The sequence below is a fragment of the Pan troglodytes genome, chromosome 7 (genome assembly GCF_028858775.2).
Source record: "Pan troglodytes isolate AG18354 chromosome 7, NHGRI_mPanTro3-v2.0_pri, whole genome shotgun sequence".
NCBI lineage: Eukaryota > Metazoa > Chordata > Mammalia > Primates > Hominidae > Pan > Pan troglodytes.
Genome location: NC_072405.2, coordinates 43,815,681 through 43,836,968, shown reverse-complemented (window position 1 = coordinate 43,836,968; position 21,288 = coordinate 43,815,681). Strand labels below are relative to the sequence as shown.

Here is a 21,288-nt window from a genome sequence, read left to right as displayed (position 1 = left end):
TATTCTATCAACAAGTTATACAAAGACTGGACCTTTGAGGTGGGACTTAAGCTTTGTTTTTTAAAGAGTCTCTAATCCAACCACTATTTTGGAAGATTCTGGTTATCAATGCTGATTATAAATTACATTACTGTAATTCCTCCTAAGTAAGATCTAGTATAGACTCTTACCTCATGCCTCTAGAGTAACTGTTGTGTTTGTCACAATCAATCTTTCATACATGCTGGGGGCAGAATCCTTAAATAAGGGAATGCTGGATGTCACTGTTTACCTAGTGTGGTGCATAACTAATTTCATACTTTCCTTCCAATAAATATATTTATGTGTAGTAGGATTTGGTCCAAAATATACTTGTGAATGGCAGCAAGGTTATGAAGGAAGACACATGTAACTCTCACCTACCTTCAATAACTGTAGGTCCCTGCTATTAAAAAACAACAAAAACCACCAATTAAAAAAATCTAATAACCTTGAATAGCCAAATGTGTTTATGTCAATTTATAATAAACAGGAAGAAAAATAAAAGTAATTTTACGTTTTGCAAGGAAACATCAGCTGTACAGGATGTACAGGGTTTTCTGAGGACAACATGTGCTATGGTGCACTTGGAATATAGATAGTGCTAAAAAATTATTTTGTTATTCTACAAATCAAATAGGTCCTGGAATCAGAATTCTATTGGCACAAGACAGGGCACTTCATCAAACCCCTTAAAGAATTTCTGCTTCTTGTTGGTTGTCCCGCTTCTTATTAGACGAATAATGGTCAGACGATGGATTCTACTGCATATGGCGCTGATTCTCCTTCGTTCCTCCCAAGTAAGATCTAGTATAGACTCTTCAGCCAGCATATTCTCATTAACCTACTCTATGATGCATCATAGCCCAAATGGGCAACTTATTTTATACTTCAGTTTCATTATACCAAAATCAAAGAGATGTCAATTGTTAGGAATCACTTTGAAAGCCAGTGACCCATGTCTAACATACTCAGTTTCTTAACTAACATTTTGACCTACTTCTGTTCTAGGATATTAAAAAGTTCACAATTCAAGGCACCACCAGGAAAAGGAAGTGGAGGAGACTAAATTACAGTAGTCACCCTTATCTACATGGGGTACATTCCAAGGCCCTCCGTGAATGCCTGAAACTGTGGATAATAGCAAACCATATCTATACTACATTTTTTCCTATACATACATACCTATAATGAAGTTTGATTTATAAATTAGACACAGTAAGAGATTAATAACTAATAAAATAGAATAATTGTAACAATACTGTAATAAAAGTTATTTCTCTCTCAAAATCTTACTGTGCTGTACTCACCTATTTTTGGACTGCAGTTGAATGCAGGTAATTGAAAGCTAGGAAAGAGAAACCATGGATAGGTGAGGAGTATGTTCTGAGTTTCTCTCCCTTCTGGCTACATTTGAAACTGCAGTAGTGAAGAGCAACTATAATCTCTGGATCCAGCCTTATGAAATGTTAGGTCAAGGTCTACTGGTATAAGAAAACCAAATGTTCATGGCCAAGAGGGGAGTCACACCAACAGAAGATTGCCTGCCCCAAAGACCTGCAATCTTCCAGTAGCCAAAGTTTTAGAAAACATACAAAATGCAGACTCTTACTAAATCTTGCTCAAAAGAGTAGATACAGTCTGGTCCCTACCCTCCTCTCAGAACATGTATAGTCTTTCATGGAGATAAGATCACCATATATGAATCACTGATCGGTATGTATGAAAACACATGAATCAAGAATATTAGGAAGACAAAAATAGCACTCATCAATCAATGAACATACACTGATTCACTTGTGACAAATGTTTTATGTGGCAGAGTTGTCTAGGGAAGATAAAAATTGGCAACAGCCGCTCACATTTGCATAGCGCTTCCATATACATTAATATTCATGTCTAAAATAAACAGCAAGGGTAGCCCAGGAAGGCTTTGGGGAGGAGGTGTGATGCAAAGGGTTTGATTCTAAATTAGTTACTTAATTTAGCATGCTAGTTAGGTACTTAACTTGCTAAATGGTGCTAGTTTAACAAATGGACCAAATATATTCATCAGGAAGATGCCAACAGAAGCAGACACTGGACTATATGTCTGACTGAATATAAGCTCAAAGTTTCAAAGAAATCACAACAGAGAACAAAAAAGCTTAAAATTCATGTTTTAATAATTTTTCTCATAAAACAGGCTTCATGAGAAGCAGCTAAAAGTGGCTAAATTTTCCGAGAGACTTGGGCTGAGTTTGGAAGAATGCACTCGCTAACAGTGATTTGTGTTCCTGTGATGTGTCCCCATGATACAACGGGGACTTTAAAATGAGACCATCAACATGCACTCAGAGAGCTTTCAGGATCTCAGTTAAGCCCAGATGGACATGCTTAGTTTCTTATGTATGAAGAAACATTTCTCCACAACAAAGAATGGAGTTAGGTAGAGCCCCCAGAGGCCTATTGCTACTGCCTGGCAATACAGGTCACCAGCGTGATAGAGTTGAACTTGAGGACAGTATGGTAAACAAAACATTGAGGATTAGAAGGTGGGTTATGGGGGGAAAAGCACTGATTCTGAAAATACTTGTTTTGTGACCTTTCCATCTCTATATAGTGCTATTGGATGTACTTTCTTACAACTGAAAATAATTTTACTACCTCCTTCAGTTTACCTTTAAAAGTGAAATACGCCATCCTGAGAGATTTTTGACATAACAGTGGAGTCAGGAATTCAGTAAAGGTATAGACACATAGCACAGGAACTGTGCTTTTCATATTTAGAAGGAAAAGGACTTTCCATATTTAGAAGATGACTTTCCATATTTAGGAAAACGACTTTCCATATTTAGAAGACGGAAAAACGACTTTCCATATTTAGAAGATGGAAAAACGACTTTCCATATTTAGAAGATGACACCCTTCTTGGGAATGACAAGGAACTCAGATATACCTTAGTCTATCCCATGGCTTTGGCAGGTGGAGAAAATGAAGCCTGAAGAATTAGGGCTTCAAGAGACTTCTGCTAAAACAAGAATTCACGATGTCACAAACACGGTGTTCTAAATCAGACACTGGTTTTTAAACTTGCCCAAGTAGTTACCACTTAGAATGGGTTGATTTGGGAAGAATGGCACAAAATGTTTATGCAGCTTGTTCATTTGTTTTGTTATCTGTTGCCCCCCACTGGCCAACAAGGAGCAGCAAACACCAAAGGGGAAAACATGGATCTCAGAGAAACTGTCAACGGAGAATATCCCAAATTTGGGTTTCCTGAAAATTAAGAAGTTACTCTCATGTTATTTTTCCTAACAGTGGCACACACTGAATCAGCTTACAGAATGCAGGCATCATACACAGACATGATGATGAGGATGACGATGATTTATGGACAGCCTACCGGGGACCAGGCACTATTTTAAGTACTTTTCAGTCTGTAAGGCAATCTGTGGCATAGGCATTATTATCCGCATTTCAAGATCTAGAACTAGGGGCTGAGATAGTTTAAATAATTTGCCCAAGGTCACATTCAGCTTAGACAAAAAAAATCAATGTATGAACCAGAGCTGTCTAATTCATCAGGCCAGATTTCTGGCCCCTGCGTCCATCTCTCCCAGAACAGGGGTCCTTTTATCTCCACTTATATGCTTAGCCTTGTAGTCCCTTAAGCCAGACCTGACCTCAGAATTATCTGACATTGGACTACAACCTCAGGTCCTAATTTTGCTAAATGGGCCTCTGATAAATGTTCCCTGTTCTTGGATAAGTTGATATCCTAAATTCGTTAGCTCTCGGTCTCTGCTTTACACGTCCTTGATCATTCACTAGAGTTTTCACCTAACTCCAACCTTATACTTGGAGCCTTGCTTCCTGCTGCAAACTTTATCAAAGCAAATTTATGCGAAGGCCAGAATCAATGTAAATCTCCCACTAAAGATAGTTTGGCTTATGTTATTCTCTGCAGGAAAAAAAATGTATACACACACACAAATAAGGTGATCCTTGATAGTGAATGTGAGCATAAAGACATTTATAGTTTTCTATATACAAGATGCCCACATATCTTTGCTTAGAACAGACCTGATTTTAAGCTGGTTGTCCCAGCATGATTACTAATAGTGCCCCATTAAACTCTCCAAACCATCTGAGTTGGAATGATACATTTTAAAGTTATCCTAATCCTGTGCACCACTGAGGCACCATGAAGACACTCTACAAATGTCACTTAATCTTTTTTAAAATTTTCAGATTCATTTAAAAATGTAGCTAACCTTATTCTCATTATACAAATGAGTTAGGTGAAAATCAGAAAGGTCAAAATATATAATTCAAAATCCCATTATTACTAAATGGAGACAAAATTCAAAGCCACGTCTGTCTGCAGTCGGTCTCCTTACTCTATCATATTGCCTTCTGTGAGGCTTTCTCAACTAATCTGTGTGGGGTTTTTTTGTTTTTTTGTTTGTTTGTTTGTTTTGCCTTTTCCAAAATGGACAAAGGGTGGCTTCCAAATAGATTTAAAACATACTAATATAACATAAATTTGGAAAAAATGGAAATAAGCATACTGAAAAACAAAGTACAGAGTTAAAACTGAGCCAGATATAACAGTAATACCAGATTATTTACCATAAGATTCAATATTCTGACTTCTCATGAGAGAAATCCAATCAGTTTACAAGCCAAATATCAGTGAGACAAAAAAAAAAAAAAATCAACCGCTCGGAAGAAATCCAATTGCTCCTGTTACTAAATTCACAAAGCAGCAAATCATTTCTCACAGAAAAGGTACTCACAAAAGGGACACTGTAATCCAATGACAAAGATCATAACAACGTCTTTACAGAAGGCCCCACAAGGTTTTATAGATCTCTTTTCTATAGCCTTCTTAGATATCGGCTAATAGCACCACTCCAAACCATAATTCAGAAGACTCCATGGGTGGGTGTTGGAGGGTGGAGGAGAAAGATCGATTTTATAGGAAGCCAATAAAATATCAATCATGTATATAAATGTTGGTTGGCCTTGATCCTGGGATGGATATTAGCATATTTAATGGTTTAGAATATATAATAGGTATTCATCAGATACCCATCCATAGATATTTCCTTCAGCTGAACAATTATATGGGGAAGACCTGTTTATCTGCTGTCAGAAAAGAACTTTGCTGACCATCCTACATGGATCAAAAGGATTACTTTTTTTTTTCATTGCAGTTTTATCTTAAAGATGTACCATCCACTCATTCCATGCTGGAGAGGAAATGTAACACATTGAAAAATCAAGAAGTCAATAATATAAACATAATATGATGGTTTTCAGGAAAACACCTATAGACAATGGCATATGTTTAAATTTTTATAATGAGCATGATAAATGCAATATCCATTCTAAAGAACATGAGAGCATACTTTGTCCCTTAGAATAACGAAGTATGAGCCAGGCACAGTGGCACAAACTTGTAATCCCAGCTGCTCATGAAGCTGAGGCAGGAAATTTCTTATGCCCAGTGGTTCGAGACTAGCCGGGGCAACAAACATGGTGAGACACTGTCTCAATGAAAAAAAAATGACTAAAAATGAAGTTCCTGTGTAGTAAATGACAGTAATAAATTGAATAAGATTCAAGTATTGCTATTAAACATATTTAAAAGTTTCTAGGTACTTCCCCCCCCAAATATAGAATCATATAGCAATTGGTACTAAATATTTCATGAGAAAAAGTCTCTAGGCTTTTTATATGTGTGTATGTATGTCTGTCATTTGTTTTGTTTCTTAACTGAAACACAGTAGGAGTTATGAATCTCAGTAGTCATCATTTTAGGGTATATAGTCCCTTAAGCATTTGTGGGTTATAAAAAATTTTTGTCTTCCAGTCTCCACATTCCCAATCTCTCCTATTGTGACGGAATACAGTTTTTGATTAGTATTTATATGGAGATATACAATCTAATACAAAAAATTTCTGTATGACACCATCAACTGAGCCAACTGAATGCCAACTCTTGAAAATACTAGAAAGTTTCTCAGCTAAATACACAATTTTTGGTATACTCAAGAGCAGTTTTTGAGTGCAGAAAAGGACTCAGTTCAGGGCTTTTGTTTAGCTTCTATAATACTAATTTTAAAGGAATTTTAAGCCCCAAAATATAGCTTTCTTAAATTAAGTAGATAAAAGAATCCTATCCGAAGTGTAATAAACATTATTTTAAGGGTGCTGTGATTAATGCTTGTTTTTGTTATAAATTTAAACATCTTCAAACATTTAAAACAGCTTTCATATATTTAATATTTCTGAAGACTTCAACAGTCTCACTTATAGACCCCAGTGTATAATCGAAATATTGTTAGAATCAAATACATTAAAACTATAATGTGAAGAAATGCAAAATTTACAAATTATGTGCTCTAATGTTTACAAGCTTACTAAGTTCCCACTTACAATCAGTTATAACTTAATTATTGAAATTACAAATTTGAAATGAAGTCACAGAATAATCTATTTTTCTGATACTCCAAATATTCATAAATATTGCCAAGTATAAATATTTAAGAATCCCTTTTAATATAAATATTAATAAAATCCATATCTTCTATACTTCATGGCTAAAACTTTCTAAGAGTTTGATAAATGCTTATTTCCAAGAAAATAATCATTTCAAGTCCATAATGTAATCCTGCAACATAATTTTGGTGTGATTTCTCAGTATTCTGCAGCTCAGAAAATGACCAGAATTCAAAGAGGGTGACTGCCTTTGACAGCTACCCTTAGAGGAAACTTTGAACACTATTTATAGCTTCCATGTCAATGATTCCATAACCCAGAGGAGTCAGTGTCCAACACTTGAAATTCAAGTTTTACAGTTCATCTCCCCACCTACAACTAATTTAGATATATCAGTTGATTACATTTGTTTTCTTCTTTGGCCCTTATGAGTTGTTTTCATTTTATCTCCAAAAAAGCTTTACATTTTTTTGAATGAATTCTTACATTGTTTCATATGCTTAGAAATATTATAATGATGTAGTCAATTGGATTATTGTTACCACACATGGCTCTACTGTACTATTTGAATACAACTTCCAATGTCATTCTACCTGTAATTACTAGTTCTTAGAAACTGTAGCACTTCTGTATTACTAAGTTAGTACATTTTAGCCAGCATAATTCTTTTGCCAGCTTTCTCCAGAAATGCATGAAAGAAATGCAGGAGTGAAGACAGAGAACGTTTTGCTACTGTTGGAAAGTTATAACCTATCCTCTGTTACTACAAAAGTGAAATGCAATCTTTAATGTCTACATTAGGATGTGAATCATATTTAATCTTTCAAGTGTTCTTGGATTAATCTGTTTATAGTGTTTAAGATACTTCAAAACAAAATTAAGAATTTACCATATTGGTAATCATATATAAAATAGATGTAGTAATTTTGATAAACCCCACATAAAAAACAAAAAAGATTAAAAACTCCAAATTATCAGTGAACCCTCTTCAGGAAAAACTGTACTCCACAGCCTTTCCAAGTTTAAGATCTTTAACTTTTTTTTAGGTTCAGCACCAGTTAATGTAGAAGGATTCATTAAGTACACAGATGAAGATATGGCCAGAATAAAACTCACACAGACACACACACACGACATACAATTTGAATAGCAGACCAAGGACTGGTACATATCTTTTCACTAATAACTGACCACATCATTGCTTTAGGTCTAGCATTTACCAGAGAAAATATTTCATGCTTACTACATAAACTGTACACTTTTTGTTTGCTTTTAATGCAATTTGATCTAGGAAAGAACTATCATGTAAGTTTTCACGCTCCTAACTTGCTTTTAAATTTTGGTATATCATGAAAAATATATGCCTCCTAATGAATGGTATATGAAAACCACTTCTAATTAAATTGTGGAACTGTATTAATGTTACAAGTTTTGTATCTTGATTTATAATAAGAGAATGACAGTTATTTATGAAAGAGGAGACAAAGTTAAAGTGGAAGAAGAAAAGATAACTTTAATTTATTCTGGGGAATAATTTCTTACCAAAAAAGCCAATAGTGTGTAAAAAGTCTGGAAGCAAATATTGTACATTTCCAGGTGAGAAGTTTAAAAACAGATTATTTCTGTTAACATAGTTATTACTTAAAGTTAAAAAAAAATTTAAAATTACTTAATTTCCAATACCCGCCCCCCCCCCAAAAAAAATTCTCACTTTGGAGGAACTCTAAGACAACAATTGATAGTTTTTAAATCTAAAATGGAATCATTGACTCTCATTAGTGGAACTTGCTACATTTTCATTAAAATGTTACCAAATTTATTTCCATATTTCAATTTTATACATGAGCTGATACGTAAAATCCACATGAAATTGAGATTTAATTTACTGTCAATTTTGAGCCAAGACTTCATAAATTCACCAGGTTTTTCAATTAAGCTTAAAATTCATACTTTCCTAAATCAATAGATTTTAGTGCTTTATATCAAGTCTTATCATTATGTTACATATTCTGACTTTTTAATATCTAAAAAAAGCTAGCTTTAAAATAAATTATTGTATAAATAAAGTGAGAATCATAGAATACATTGCAAGCCTATGTCACAAAATAGAGTAGGAGTCAGGAAAGATAATTGATAAAGATCATAATTTAATTAAGAAAGTTCCACTGGTATAAATGAGAATATAGTATTTTCTTTATTTTCTTTTTCTTTCTTTTCTTTTCTTTTTTTTTTTTTTTTTTTTTTTTTTTTTTTTTTTTTTTGAGACAGGGTCTCGCTCTGCTGCCAGGCTGGAGTGCAGTGGTGCAATCTCGGCTCACTGCAACCTCTGCCTCCCAGGTTCAAGCAATTCTCCTGCCTCAGCCTCCCAAGTAGGTGGGATTACAGGCATGTGCCACCATGCCTGGCCAATAGTATTTTCTTTATTCTTATGGCCTTTGAGTACTGATGGTTTATAAACCAATTAAAAATATATAAGAATTAAATGTAAAGTTAGCATCATGAATATTCTATTCATTTATGTTCATATTCTAGTCTAATAAAATAAGCAACTATTTTTAAAAGGAGTCTTTTCATAACTGAATTGAGTAAATTTTTATTATTTTTTTTGTAGGGAGAGTTGATAGAAATTAATACATGTAAACTTGTGTAAGTTACCATTTCTTTCCTTAGTGAATCTGTTAGTTTTTCCTCTCATATGCTATCATAAAGCAAGAAGGAAATTTTAGAAAGTCAGAAAAAGAACATTTTAAATGATTTGAGACTCAATATTACATCCTTAACAAATGGACCAAATGGACCAAGGACATAAACATTTTGAGATGAAAGAAGAGATTCCAAGGTATTTGTAAGTGCCAGGTAGATCTATCTCCTCTTGAGACCACACTATTTCATTAGGTCATCCAACTACAATTTGATTCTTGTTCTTTTTAGACAAATTTGGCATACTAATAGAAATTCATCATACAAGTCGTCATGCAAAGATAGTCAATGAAAATAAATGTGTTAGCTTTCACATCGAACATCAGAAATCAGTTTTCAATTCAAATTCATAAAAAGTTAAGTGCCAACACTTTTTTAGTTATTAAGGATATAATTATGTTTACGACATGGTCCCTCACCTCCACAAATTTCACAGTTAATCAGTAAATATATTTTGTATTTGTTTGTACATTGCTATTTACCTGTGTAACAGAATGAAATGCTCCTTATAAGAATTTCAAGGAAATTAATAGTTCTTGGCACCAGACAAATCTGCCTTGGCCTCGAAAGTGATAGCAGATCAAAGTACTCAGGCAGGACAGCCAACTATTTGGTGAATTGAGTTGGGAAACTGAAACCTTTATTCTCATGCAAAGATGAAAAATACACAAATATTATATCCGTGCAAGTAAGATAAGATGGTTTATTATTTAACTGATGAGGGACCCGTTTTTCCAGCTCATTCCACCCTGAAACACTTTCCTCTTGCTTTTCCACTAGCAAGCATAAAACACTAGTTGCATAGAATTATGAGCTAACCCCAAGTTGTTCTAACACAAGTGATTCTAGTTGGAGTTAAAATATTTACTATAAAGCTTATTGGTAAGAGTGAAGTGGATAAAGTTTATTGATAAGAGTGAAGTGGATGTGGGGCTTTTCAGCACCCTGGACAGCACCTCAAGCCAGCCTGGGAAGAGGTACTTTGTAAAACAAGAGAAAGAAAATTAAACATCTTCCAACTGAGTACTTCCCATAATTTTCTGATTTATAAAACTATGTCATAATAATGTTGTCTCATTAAAACTGTGAGAATTAAGAAACTATTTCAGGATGGGGTAATAATAACAACAACAATAATAGAGGTTTTTCTATGTGCCAAATGCTATTTTAAATATTTTCCCCAGCTAAAGTTGTTTGATCCTCACGATAATATTATGATGTAAGTGGCATTACTTTCTCTGTTGTATAGATAAATAAACTGAGATTAAGTAACTTACCTAAGGTCACACAGCTAGTATATTATAGATCCAGAATTCCAACCCAGGTATACTGACTACAGAGGCCATACTCTTAACCATTCCTTTGTGACTTAATAAAGAAGTTTAAATTAAAATCAATATGCTTTTAAGGATTATGTCATAAAATTCATTTTAATACTCTATTTAAAGTTAACTGTAACTTATGAAGAAAATTGTTTACTTTCTGTCATTTAACAAATGGCTCATTCTGCTTTATTTCAAGAATAATTTATTATTACTATTATTTGAGTTAAATCTGAATTCATAAATTACTTTTAAATATTACACTGTATTAGGTTTGGAAAGCAAACACACATTATCGAAATATAGACTGAAAACTATGTACTGTGATATCAAAAATAATACCAAACTAATTTCATTATCTGATATTGAAAATTGTTGTACTTTGTTCATAAAATATATGTTGCTATATATAATATTTGTGTTTTAATTCTAAATAAAATAAGTGTTCAGGTGTTATTTTCAAGCTCTTCTCCATAAATAACCTATTGTAGTTGTAGAGTTTTTATACTTTCCTCAATGAAAAGCCAGATGGAATATAACTGCATTTTTCTTTCTAGCATTGGTTTTTTGAAGACCTAGAAACATTCTTTTTTGTTTACTTAAGGAGCCTTGAAAATAATGGTAAAGATCATCTTGAAATAAATGTTTAAGTTATAATCTGTTATATTCCTAATTTCTTATTCTAGGCACATGATAAGCATAAATTAAATAATACAAGATTAAGCATAAATTCCATGTAAAATTATGCATTCTTCAAAATGACCAGTGCAGGTGGTGATGTTCAGATGAGTAATAAACTGAATGAATAAGTGAGTCATGGACATCCTCAAATGAACTTCACTAACCATTATGATAACTACCGTTTTTACACTTATGGTCTTTTACAGGGAAATATTTAAACAAGTATTTACCCATTTTTGAAAATGGAAACTGAAGCAGATGTCAATAAAGATTCCTGGTTTATCTTATTAACAGTTTATAACAATTGGTTAACAAATAATTATTTACCATCATTTAATATTCAAGTATACAGATAACTGAGGAAGTTAAATGACTGGCCCAAGATCACAGAGGTAATAAAAATAATATACTTTCTCAAACTTTTTCATGCCATGTGTCCATCACAATGTTCAACATTCTACGACAGCACTTAAGTAGTGTGTTTGTGCATGCATGCATGTGTGTGTGATTTAGTATTTGTCACCAAGGTTCTTCTTCCATCATCTGTCACTCTGCACTCTTACTCTGGGCTTTGAGGTAGATCTTAAACCTCTGGGAAGAACAGAGCTGATAGGGGTTATCTGTTCTCAGTAGCAAAAATGTTTTTTCCTCTGTTCTCACGCAACACAGAATACTTCTGTGACCATATATATGTGGAGGTTTTTCCCCCACCCACCAAGTGAGCAATCAGTTCTACAGAGGACACCAGCTGGGTGTCCTCTAATTCAATTCAATTCCAACACTATCTACCTGGAGATAGCATCAGATCCCCCAAGGTAATGACTCAGTCCCATAAGACTGCCCTCCACTTCCTATGCCAATTGCAATCCCCAGGTTGTTTCATTTGTGCTTCTGATCAACTTTAGAGTTTCTGGTGACCACTTTCTTGGGTTTAATTGACATGCTAGAGCAGCTCACAGAACTCACGGAAACACTTATGTTTACCAGTTTATTATAAAGGATATTACAAAGGGTACAGATAAATAGATGCACAGGGCAACGCATGGGAAAAGGGTGTGGAGCTTCCATGCCCTCTCAGGGTGTGCCAGCCTCCAGAAACATCCAGATGTTCGGCTATCTGGAAGCTCTCTGAACCCAATAATTTTGGGTTTTATGGAAGCTTTAAGTAAACGTGATTGATTAAACCACTGGCCACTGTGATCAACATAACCAAGGAGAAGCTCCTCTCTCCTCCTTGGAGGTTAAGGAGGCTGAAAGTCCCAATCCTCTAGTCAAGCCATGTTCTTTTTAGTGACCAGTCACCATCCTGGAGCTACTTAGGAGCTGCCAGCCCTCCAGCTCAACTTGTTAGCACACAAAAGACATCACCTCGGGGATTCCAGGGATATTAGCAGTTGTATTTCATAACACTGGGACAAAGACCAAATATATATTTCACAATATCACATTAGTCAAAATCTATAGAACTACTAAGGATACAGAAAGAAATATAGTTGTTTGTCAAATGCAAAAACAGTCTTGAAATTCGAGAAAATGGTTTTGGGGCAAATGAAAACAAAATGCTAGGCTCTATAGTAACAAAAAAAAGATCAGTGGTCGTCATGGGCTGGGGACTAGGGTAGGAAGAAATCACAAAGGATCCTAAGAAACTTTTAGAGGTGATGGACATGTTCTGTATCTTGAATGTGGCTGAATGAAACCTCAAAGAATACTCTTCAAATTGATGTAGTTTATCATGCACAAATTGCACTGTTATAAGATTGATAAAATGGAAAAAAAGTGTTATTTTATACCTTGTAGAGAAAGCTTAAATAACTCATTTCCTCTAGTAATATTTTTATCTTTAATGGCTAAATAATGAAATTAATGATGATGTAATAAAATACAAAACAAGTTAGTATACTTATGCTCTGACATCAGTATCTAAAATCTTAAGAATGACACTGTAAGTAACCACTTGAGCTGAACAAACCTATATAAGTCACAAATATAGAGAAAACAGAGAGTTAGTGGTGGTCTGACTATTCACTGAAATGCCTATACAGGAAAAAGAAAAAAAAACAGGTTTCATGGAGAAAATCTAATTAATTAATTCATAATCTCATTTCATTGCTATCTCTATGAAAAACCTATAGCTCAGAATCTCTAGCACAACACTTCCTGACCTCTTAAAGAGACTAACCCACAGGATTCCTCAGTTCTTCATTATCAAAGAAGAAAGGGATAAAATGAAGATTATTGCAGCTTTTGAAAAATAGTCCATTTTCATGCTGACAATTAACCATGATGTGTTCTATACAATTTAAATGAAGCATAAAATAGCAAGCAGATCTCACTTTTATGGATGTAGCTACCATATTTTCCATTTAACCAGCAAACTGGGACAAAGGCTTTTAAGAGATGGATTTACTCCAGCTTAGTCACATCTCCCATTTTCTCAATGACGAATCAATTAACATATTAGATTTCTTTGTGAATTGTCTACTTATTTTTCAATGATTTTCTTCTGCTTATTTAAAGTCAATAAAGCCTTTCACAAATAGTGAAAATGGTCAGGAAGGTAGTCACTCCCTCTTCAGTGAGGGATGGTTGGTTGGTGGTGTTTTCATATCTGAGCTGTCACTACCACAGACTTATTTTCTTTTGGTTTGGCTTCAGTTAAGTGATGTTAGAAAACCCTGTTGGGTAAGTCCTTGCTGGTCAAGGGTTCAACACCAGCTTCATAATCTCAGGTACCCATTGTGAAACATGGATATCTAACAAAAGTTTATGGGGAAGTGAGGCTGTGCATGTGTATCATAGCCGCCAAACATCAGCATAGGGTTCTTATGCTGCACAGAAGAAAAGTGTGTCTTCAGTGGGGCAGAAGAGAGCCAAGGAGGAGCACAATCCATTTATTCTGCAAGAAAGTAGAGTTGGCCGGGGGGCAGTGGCTCACACCTATAATCCCAGCACTTTGGGAGGCTGAAGCAGGAGGATCGCTTGAGCCCAGGAGTTTGAGACCAGCATGGGCAACATGGTGAAACCCTGTCTCAAAAAAAAAAAAAAAAAAAAAAAAAATAGCCAGGCATGGTGGCATGTACCTGTAATCCCAGCTACTTAGAAAACTGAGGTAGGAGGATTGCTTAAGCCCTTGGAGGTGGAGGGCTCCTTGAGCTGAGATTGGCGCCACTGTGCAGTCCAGCCTGGGTGACAGAGTGAGACTTTGTCTCAAAAAGAGGAAGTAGAGTTAAAAACATGACCTGACATACCCTTGGGTGCCAGATTTGTTTCCATGAATGTGGGAAAAGCTACCTGAGCAAGGTTCTTAACCTTGCTCTTAACTTTGAGACTCTAACTATCCATCTACATTTCAGTCTGGGCAGCACTTCCTTTATCTTTATCAAATATTGAGCTTCCACAAAATATTTCTTTCAAGCCAGAAGACTTTGTTATTGAAAAGTGTTTGTAAACCAGGCCTCTATGATACAGTCACCATTCCTACTGCATCAGTGAGTTTTTACATGCACTGCCCTGATACAGTGGCTTACAGTTTTATCAGCAGGAAAGAAATATATCCCAGAAGCTTGTAATTTATAATGAGCTTTCCAGAGTCAACTTTCTTTTGATCATACTGATTTCACATTGAGGATTTTGAGTGAGGACAAAATTGTTAAAGAGAACCAAGGATAAATTATTCTAGTCTGATCAGTATATTAATATATGAAAGGACAGGGATTACAGGAGACTCCTATCAGGATCACAGAACAGGAAAGATCCGAACTGAAATAGTCTGTGATAAACAACTTCTTCCTACTTTATCAATGTTTCATCATCTATATCTAATATCCCTACTCATTCTTCAAAGAACAGTGCCAATCCCTTTGTCTCTCAGGCCTGATGATGGACAAAGCTGTCTCACTATGTTTGACATCCACCCTGCTAAAACACATGGGGAATTCACTGATAATAAAAGCAATTTGGTAAGTAGAATTTCATACAGCGGCAGTCTGAAAATCTCGGGACTCATTGTTCTGTTTTCCCATCTAGCAAGATGTCACCCAAGGTAGCCCCAGGTGGGTTTGTGAGGACCAGCACTCAATTGTCTATGCACATGTGTGTCTACTCACCTATGTGCATGTGAACATTCAGTAGAAGAGAAATGAGGAAATTATGTCAGCAGAAGTGAAAGCCAGCCTTGAATACCAAGCATGTCAGCATCTTCTTATTAGGAAATTTCACCTGTCAGACCTAACAGAATAATTCAAAGGGGTAGTTGGGGGGAACCCTGAATTCTACATATTATATTGAGCTGGAGCTGAATATTCTCCACTTCTACTAAAAGCTGTTTGGTCAATTCAGGGGAATAAATCAAGGAAGATGTATTTTACCTTTAGTAGAGCCAAGTGATTGCAAAAATCAACTCGTTCATCATCTTCCATCACCAAGAAATTCAGTAAATAGTACCAGAATGGGAGTCAATAAATGTGCTTAAATAACACCTTGGCTTTTACTCACTGTGCTTTTAATTTGGTAAATGAATGCCTTCCACTGGGTGACCACCCTAGAGTCCAAGCAATGACGTAGATTAAATACTCTGTTAGCTCTGCAAAGCTGAATGCATCTCAGAGGTCTAGCTAACAATAATGGTTCTGGAACATTCAGCCTAAATCTCCCTGCTGTTTAATTTCTAACATTGAAAAGGGGCATGTGGGTGCAACAAAACTCTGAAGTTAAAAAATCACCTTTTTAATAGTTTTAAGGATGGTAACTGTACAAATAAAAGATAGATGCCTTTAAGAAATACAAAAGGACATGTCCATAAAACAACTGCAGGATATTTTACTGATTACATTAAGTTAGCCTCAAAATAACTCTCCTAGTGTGATACTAGAATAGTATGTTTAGCAGAGCAAAGATACCTACTTTCCTCTGACTTGGTTTCATCTTCATAATACAAAAGGTGTCATGATGATTATTTTTGAAATCACAAATGCCAAGATTATTCAGAAGAGAGGAGAAAACTTTTACAGAAGTTTTTTTTACATCTTTATTTTCCCTAATTCTCTAATTTTGTTATGAATCTGCACTGATCAAATTATGTTTAAAGTAGTATATTTAAGGAATAGTCTATGAATTCCATTCAAAGGACAGTAAGGCTACTTAGAACCATGCTTTATGAGGAACAGTTGAAAGAACTCAATTACTCAGCCTAAGGAAGAAAAGGCAGTGGAATATTTTGATGGTGGTGGGAAGAATCCACCTCTTATTGTTAAACACTTGAAGAGTTCTTATGTCTAGATATCCTATGTAGTTTCAAAGGGTAGAATTTACAGGAATACGCCTTTTGGTTACAACAAAGGAGAAAATTAGCTGTTTAAACATGAAATGGGCTGCCTTAGGTATTGGTTAAATTTCTGTCGTTCATGGCATTACATGGAGGGTTACGTGTCAGGCTACTAAAAAGGATGTTCAAAAATCATGTTAGTGCCTAAACCAGATGGTTTTTAGGTTTCTTCTGACCCTGAAATGGTTAAACTCCAGTCTGATCACTATATATTATATGTATCAAAACATAACTATGTATCCTATAAATAGTGCAATTATGATATGTCCAATTAAAAAGAAGAGAGGTCATTGTTACTTAACCAGAAAACAAACCCTCACAAATTCAGAGCCTGCCAATATATTCCCTCTGAAGGGCAGAGTAGGGTAGAACTGGCAGAAAAGGTGCCAGAGGATGACAGAGACGTGAATAGGAGAAAGACAATTGGTTCTGAGGGAGGAGAATCAGGGCCCTTGAGAAATGCATTGTCCTTGAGCAAGTCAATTTGACCTTCTAAAGTACAGCTTTGTTCACATTTCTAGAAACACTTACTTAACTCACGGGCATGCTGCAGGGCTTACCATAATCCTAAGGTGACACAGTATACCCAGCACAGCAGTGTTTTAACCGGGGTGGGGGTCTCGGAGAGTTTACACATCAGCATTTATCACATTTTGTGCCTGGATAAACAGAAGCTCTAAGGAGCTGAAAGAATAGCTAAGAGAACAATGTCTTTAGCCAGGGACTGAAGTGGAAACTTTCCAGATCTCTGCCTTTTTACTGACTTGGTTTCTACGCCGAGTTTTTATAAGTAACGTGCATTTTGGTGAGGCAAAAAACCAAAGGTAAAGATAAATTCCCTAACATTCACCTTTGTGAGAAGAGAAGCAACAATTTCTTTTTTATTTTTATTTTTATTATACTTTAAGTTTTAGGGTACATGTGCACAACCTGCAGGTTTGTTACATATGTATACATGTGCCATGTTGGTGTGCTGCACCCTTTAACTTGTCATTTAACATTAGGTATATCTCCTAATGCTATCCCTCCCCTCTTCCCCCACCCCACGTGGGAATTGAACAATGAGAACACATGGACACAGGAAGGGGAACAATTTCAGCCCAGTACATGATCACCCACATTCTAACAAACATCCCCCATCACTATCCCACAACCACAGCTTAAATGGAGAAAACAAGTCAGCAGCCCTGTAGAACACACCACCTAGGTGTCAACTTCTAAAGTGCCAATTCCTCATTTCTATAAATACGTTACATACTGAGTTACCTCCTGAAGAGCAGAGCAGCTTGAATTGGAGAAGGTAAGAATAAGAGAAGGCCCCCAGATTTCCTGATGCTCCTTCCCAGGTTGCAGGGGCATGAGTCCTAAGCCCACACTATAGAGACGAGTGTGTAGCTGAATCTCAGAGTCACCTCCAGATCACCTGAAGAGCTTCATAAACACAGATGTGAAAGCCTCCCACCCAGATTTACCAAGCCAGAACCTCTAGGAATGGGGTCTAGGGAATCTTGTTTTTTAAAGCTTTGTAGAAGATTCTGTAGCTGACACAAAAAACACACACTTCTTAGCTCATTCCTAGACTGACAGCCTGGATCTGCCTTGTCAATACAGTAGGCACCAGCCACATGGATGACTGAGCACTTGAAATGAGACTAGTCCAAACTGAGATTTATTGTAAGAGTAAAATACACACTGGGTTTCCAAGACTACTACTAATGAAAGAATGTAAAATATTGATTACATGGTGAAATTATATTTTGCATATATGTTAAATATATCATTAAAATTAATTTCTTTCATTCCTTTTTGTTAATGTGATAACTAAAACATTTAAAAGTATATATGTGGCTTATAGCTATTATATGAATCATCTCTTGCCTTTCTATAGACTTTCTAATTTTCTTTCCCATACATTGTCTCATTACCCATACAACAATTCAGCAGAAGAAAATCCCTCAAACTCTCTCAGCATTAAGTACTCCTGGCTGGGTGCAGTGGCTCATGTATATAATCCCAGCACTTTGGGAAGCCAAGGTGGGAGAATGGCTTGAAGCCAGTAGTCTCAGACCAGTTGGGGCAACATAGCAAGACCCCATCTCTACAAAAACTTTTTTTTTAATTAGCCAGACTTGGTGGCACATGCCTGTAGTTGCAGTGAACTATGACTGCAACACTGAACTTCTGCCTGCGGGGAAGAGTGAGAATCTGTCTCAAAAAAAAAAAAAAAAAAAAAAAAAGTACTCCTTATTAACATCTTCCAGTTTATAAACTCTTTACTCTTCTATTATTTCTTAAGTCACTTCAGCTTCATTTCAAACCTTTTAGTTTCAATTTAAGGGCAGTCATTCTTCATACTTCTGTAGAAATAATACTGCCCCTACTTTTCCATTCTTCAGGAGATAGTTTCCAATTGCTTTATCTCCAAAACATGACGCTTGTTAAAAATTGTCATAACAAATTTAACAATCAAGCAGTACTTGCCAAAATAGTATTAGTTCAAGTTTTTGCCATTTTCCTGTTTATTACACCCAAACACTGAAAATCTGAGGAAATTTCTATGCACAAGTGTCTACAAATCAACTGAGAAAAATAAAATTAGCTATATGGTTTCTGACCTCAAAATAGTTTCATCATGGAAAAGACCAGGGCTTATGTGTGTAAGAGACAATCTATTATAACCTGAGGTAGGAGCAGCTGACTTGGCAGGGAGGACATTTCAGAGAGGGAAGATGTCATGAACAATGCTGGAGCTGCAGTGAGCACAGCATCTGTAGGGCAGAACCTGGCCCCTGAGCTTATCTGTGAAGATGCTCAAGGGCACATGTGGTGACAGAGACTAATGTAATGGATGTGTAAGTCTCACTCTCAAGGAGGAGTCCTGCTCAACACAACCATGTTCTCTGTTCTCTCCTCACCAACTGAACTATAAGACCTGTTCTCCATGCACATGTCATAAAATTGACCACTAAACCACAGGTTAAGTTGCATTGCAGCTGCTTCTCAAAAGCAAAAGGGTCATTTTCACTTGGTGGGGGTCAGTACTGGAGGACAAGTACAAAACCTGGATTCCAGCAACTGCTCTTCACATAGTAACTGCATAACCTGAGGCAAGTCACTGAAACTTGTGGAGGCTTTGTTTCTTCATCTGTGGGGCATTTGAGAGCCTCCAATAAAACATCTACCCATGTGGCCACTTTAATTACTGTAACTACTAGAGGATCGCGGGCTTTGAGGACAGATTATGTTCACATTTTTCCATCCCCTTTTTCCAAAAGGGAGAAAATACCACATACCTCACATGGTTGTTGTGTAAATTAAATGGAATTATTTCCCTACTACCTGGCACATAGTAGGTATTCAATAAACGATAATAGTCCTTTTCTCCATTACTATGATTTCAAGTGATGCCAAACCATGTCCAAATTTTCATGTAAACAAAATCAGCATTGGTTTTGGTCACATGAAAAAATAATTATCTGTGTGCATAGATACTGAAATTTGCAGAGAAATGGAATTTTAGCATCGATTGCAAGACATCTTTTGTCATTTTGTATTGCAGAGGCAATTCTCCTGCTTATTAGTGATTGAATCCAATGAGTGGTCTCCTACTAGGTATGACAGCTAAGTTTCCAGACATTCACGGACAATGAAAGAATATTGTCCCTTTAGAGAACAGTCAAACTCTCTCTCCTGCCAGGATTGATTCAAATGTACTTGGCTCAGCAAAACATAGAATAACTGAGAAAATGGTCTCCCAATGAAACCCAGTCTTCTCCAACCTCTTTCTAAGCATGACACGTTTTTATTAGGACATTCTTCGGTGTTGGTGTTTCCAGAGAGTCCCATTAATAAGCAGTCCAACTGTGGCCATTACTGTAGGCCCTAAGTTTGCAGGAAAGGGGCAACCGGTGACAACTGGTGGCAACTCGGAGAGTGTGAGATGGGGCTCTCTAGGCATCTAATCACTGCAACAATCCCAGCGTGAGGCTATACCGTTCATGGTTTACCACATACAAAACATCATTTCAGAGTTAAAAAAGCCAAAATGTAACAATTGTTGAAAAAAGGTTCTCTTAATGGACATGAACAAAGTAGAAGGTATATTATTCTGTCCCAAATTTGGCTTTTATCTTGAGTCTTTCAGAAGAGCATCAGTGAATATATATTCAGAAAAGCCCACTGTAGAATAGGTCGGTAGATATGCTGAGTTTAAGTTTTATTTCTCACTATTTTTAAAAGGTAAATGATGGTGTAAAGAAAAGTTTAGACTAGCCAAGAGTAATCTAAACCTGAAGGGTGGGATTATTTGGGTTTACTATTCCTATTTTTTCATAAATGTTGTATTTTTCTATGTGTGTGAGTACATATATATGTACATAAATATATGATATATACATATGTGTAGATATCTGATATATAACTATTTTACGACTATACAAATACATGCTCATAATAAAAGAATGCAATCAATAAAAAATTGTTTACATTATAAAACTAGTTTTTATACAAAACTGGATGAATTACCAACAATTCCTATTATTAAAGTAAAATTTCAAAGTCTCTAAAAACAAGAACTGTACTTATCGCCTGAATATCTTCAGTAAGAATCTGGTATATGTTTGTCAATAACATAGTGGCCTTTTAATTTGTGTTTATATAAATCATGTTTATTCCCCAATACTAATAATTCTCTTCTCCCTTTCCCCATACAGGCGTTAGGTGAGGTCTTCAGGCAGATGGCACCACTGGCTC

At 35.7% G+C, this 21,288-nt stretch overlaps 1 protein-coding gene across 9 annotated transcripts in view; it reads right to left on the bottom strand.

Moving 5' to 3' along the window:
- Nucleotides 1–21,288, bottom strand: part of UNC5D (unc-5 netrin receptor D) — a 558,611-nt gene that overhangs the window by 352,665 nt on the left and 184,658 nt on the right. The window contains exons 1-2 of one of the 9 annotated variants that reach the window (XM_054656645.2): nt 2,957–3,051; nt 1,329–1,366 (exon numbers count right to left, since the gene is read on the bottom strand). The exons of 6 other annotated variants lie outside the window; for them this stretch is intronic. The gene's annotated coding sequence lies outside the window, so the exon portion shown is untranslated. Of the gene's footprint in view, nt 1–1,328; nt 1,367–2,956; nt 3,052–21,288 lie in introns of those variants that run through there. 2 more of the 9 variants (XM_063817006.1, XM_054656646.2) reach the window with 2 other exon arrangements.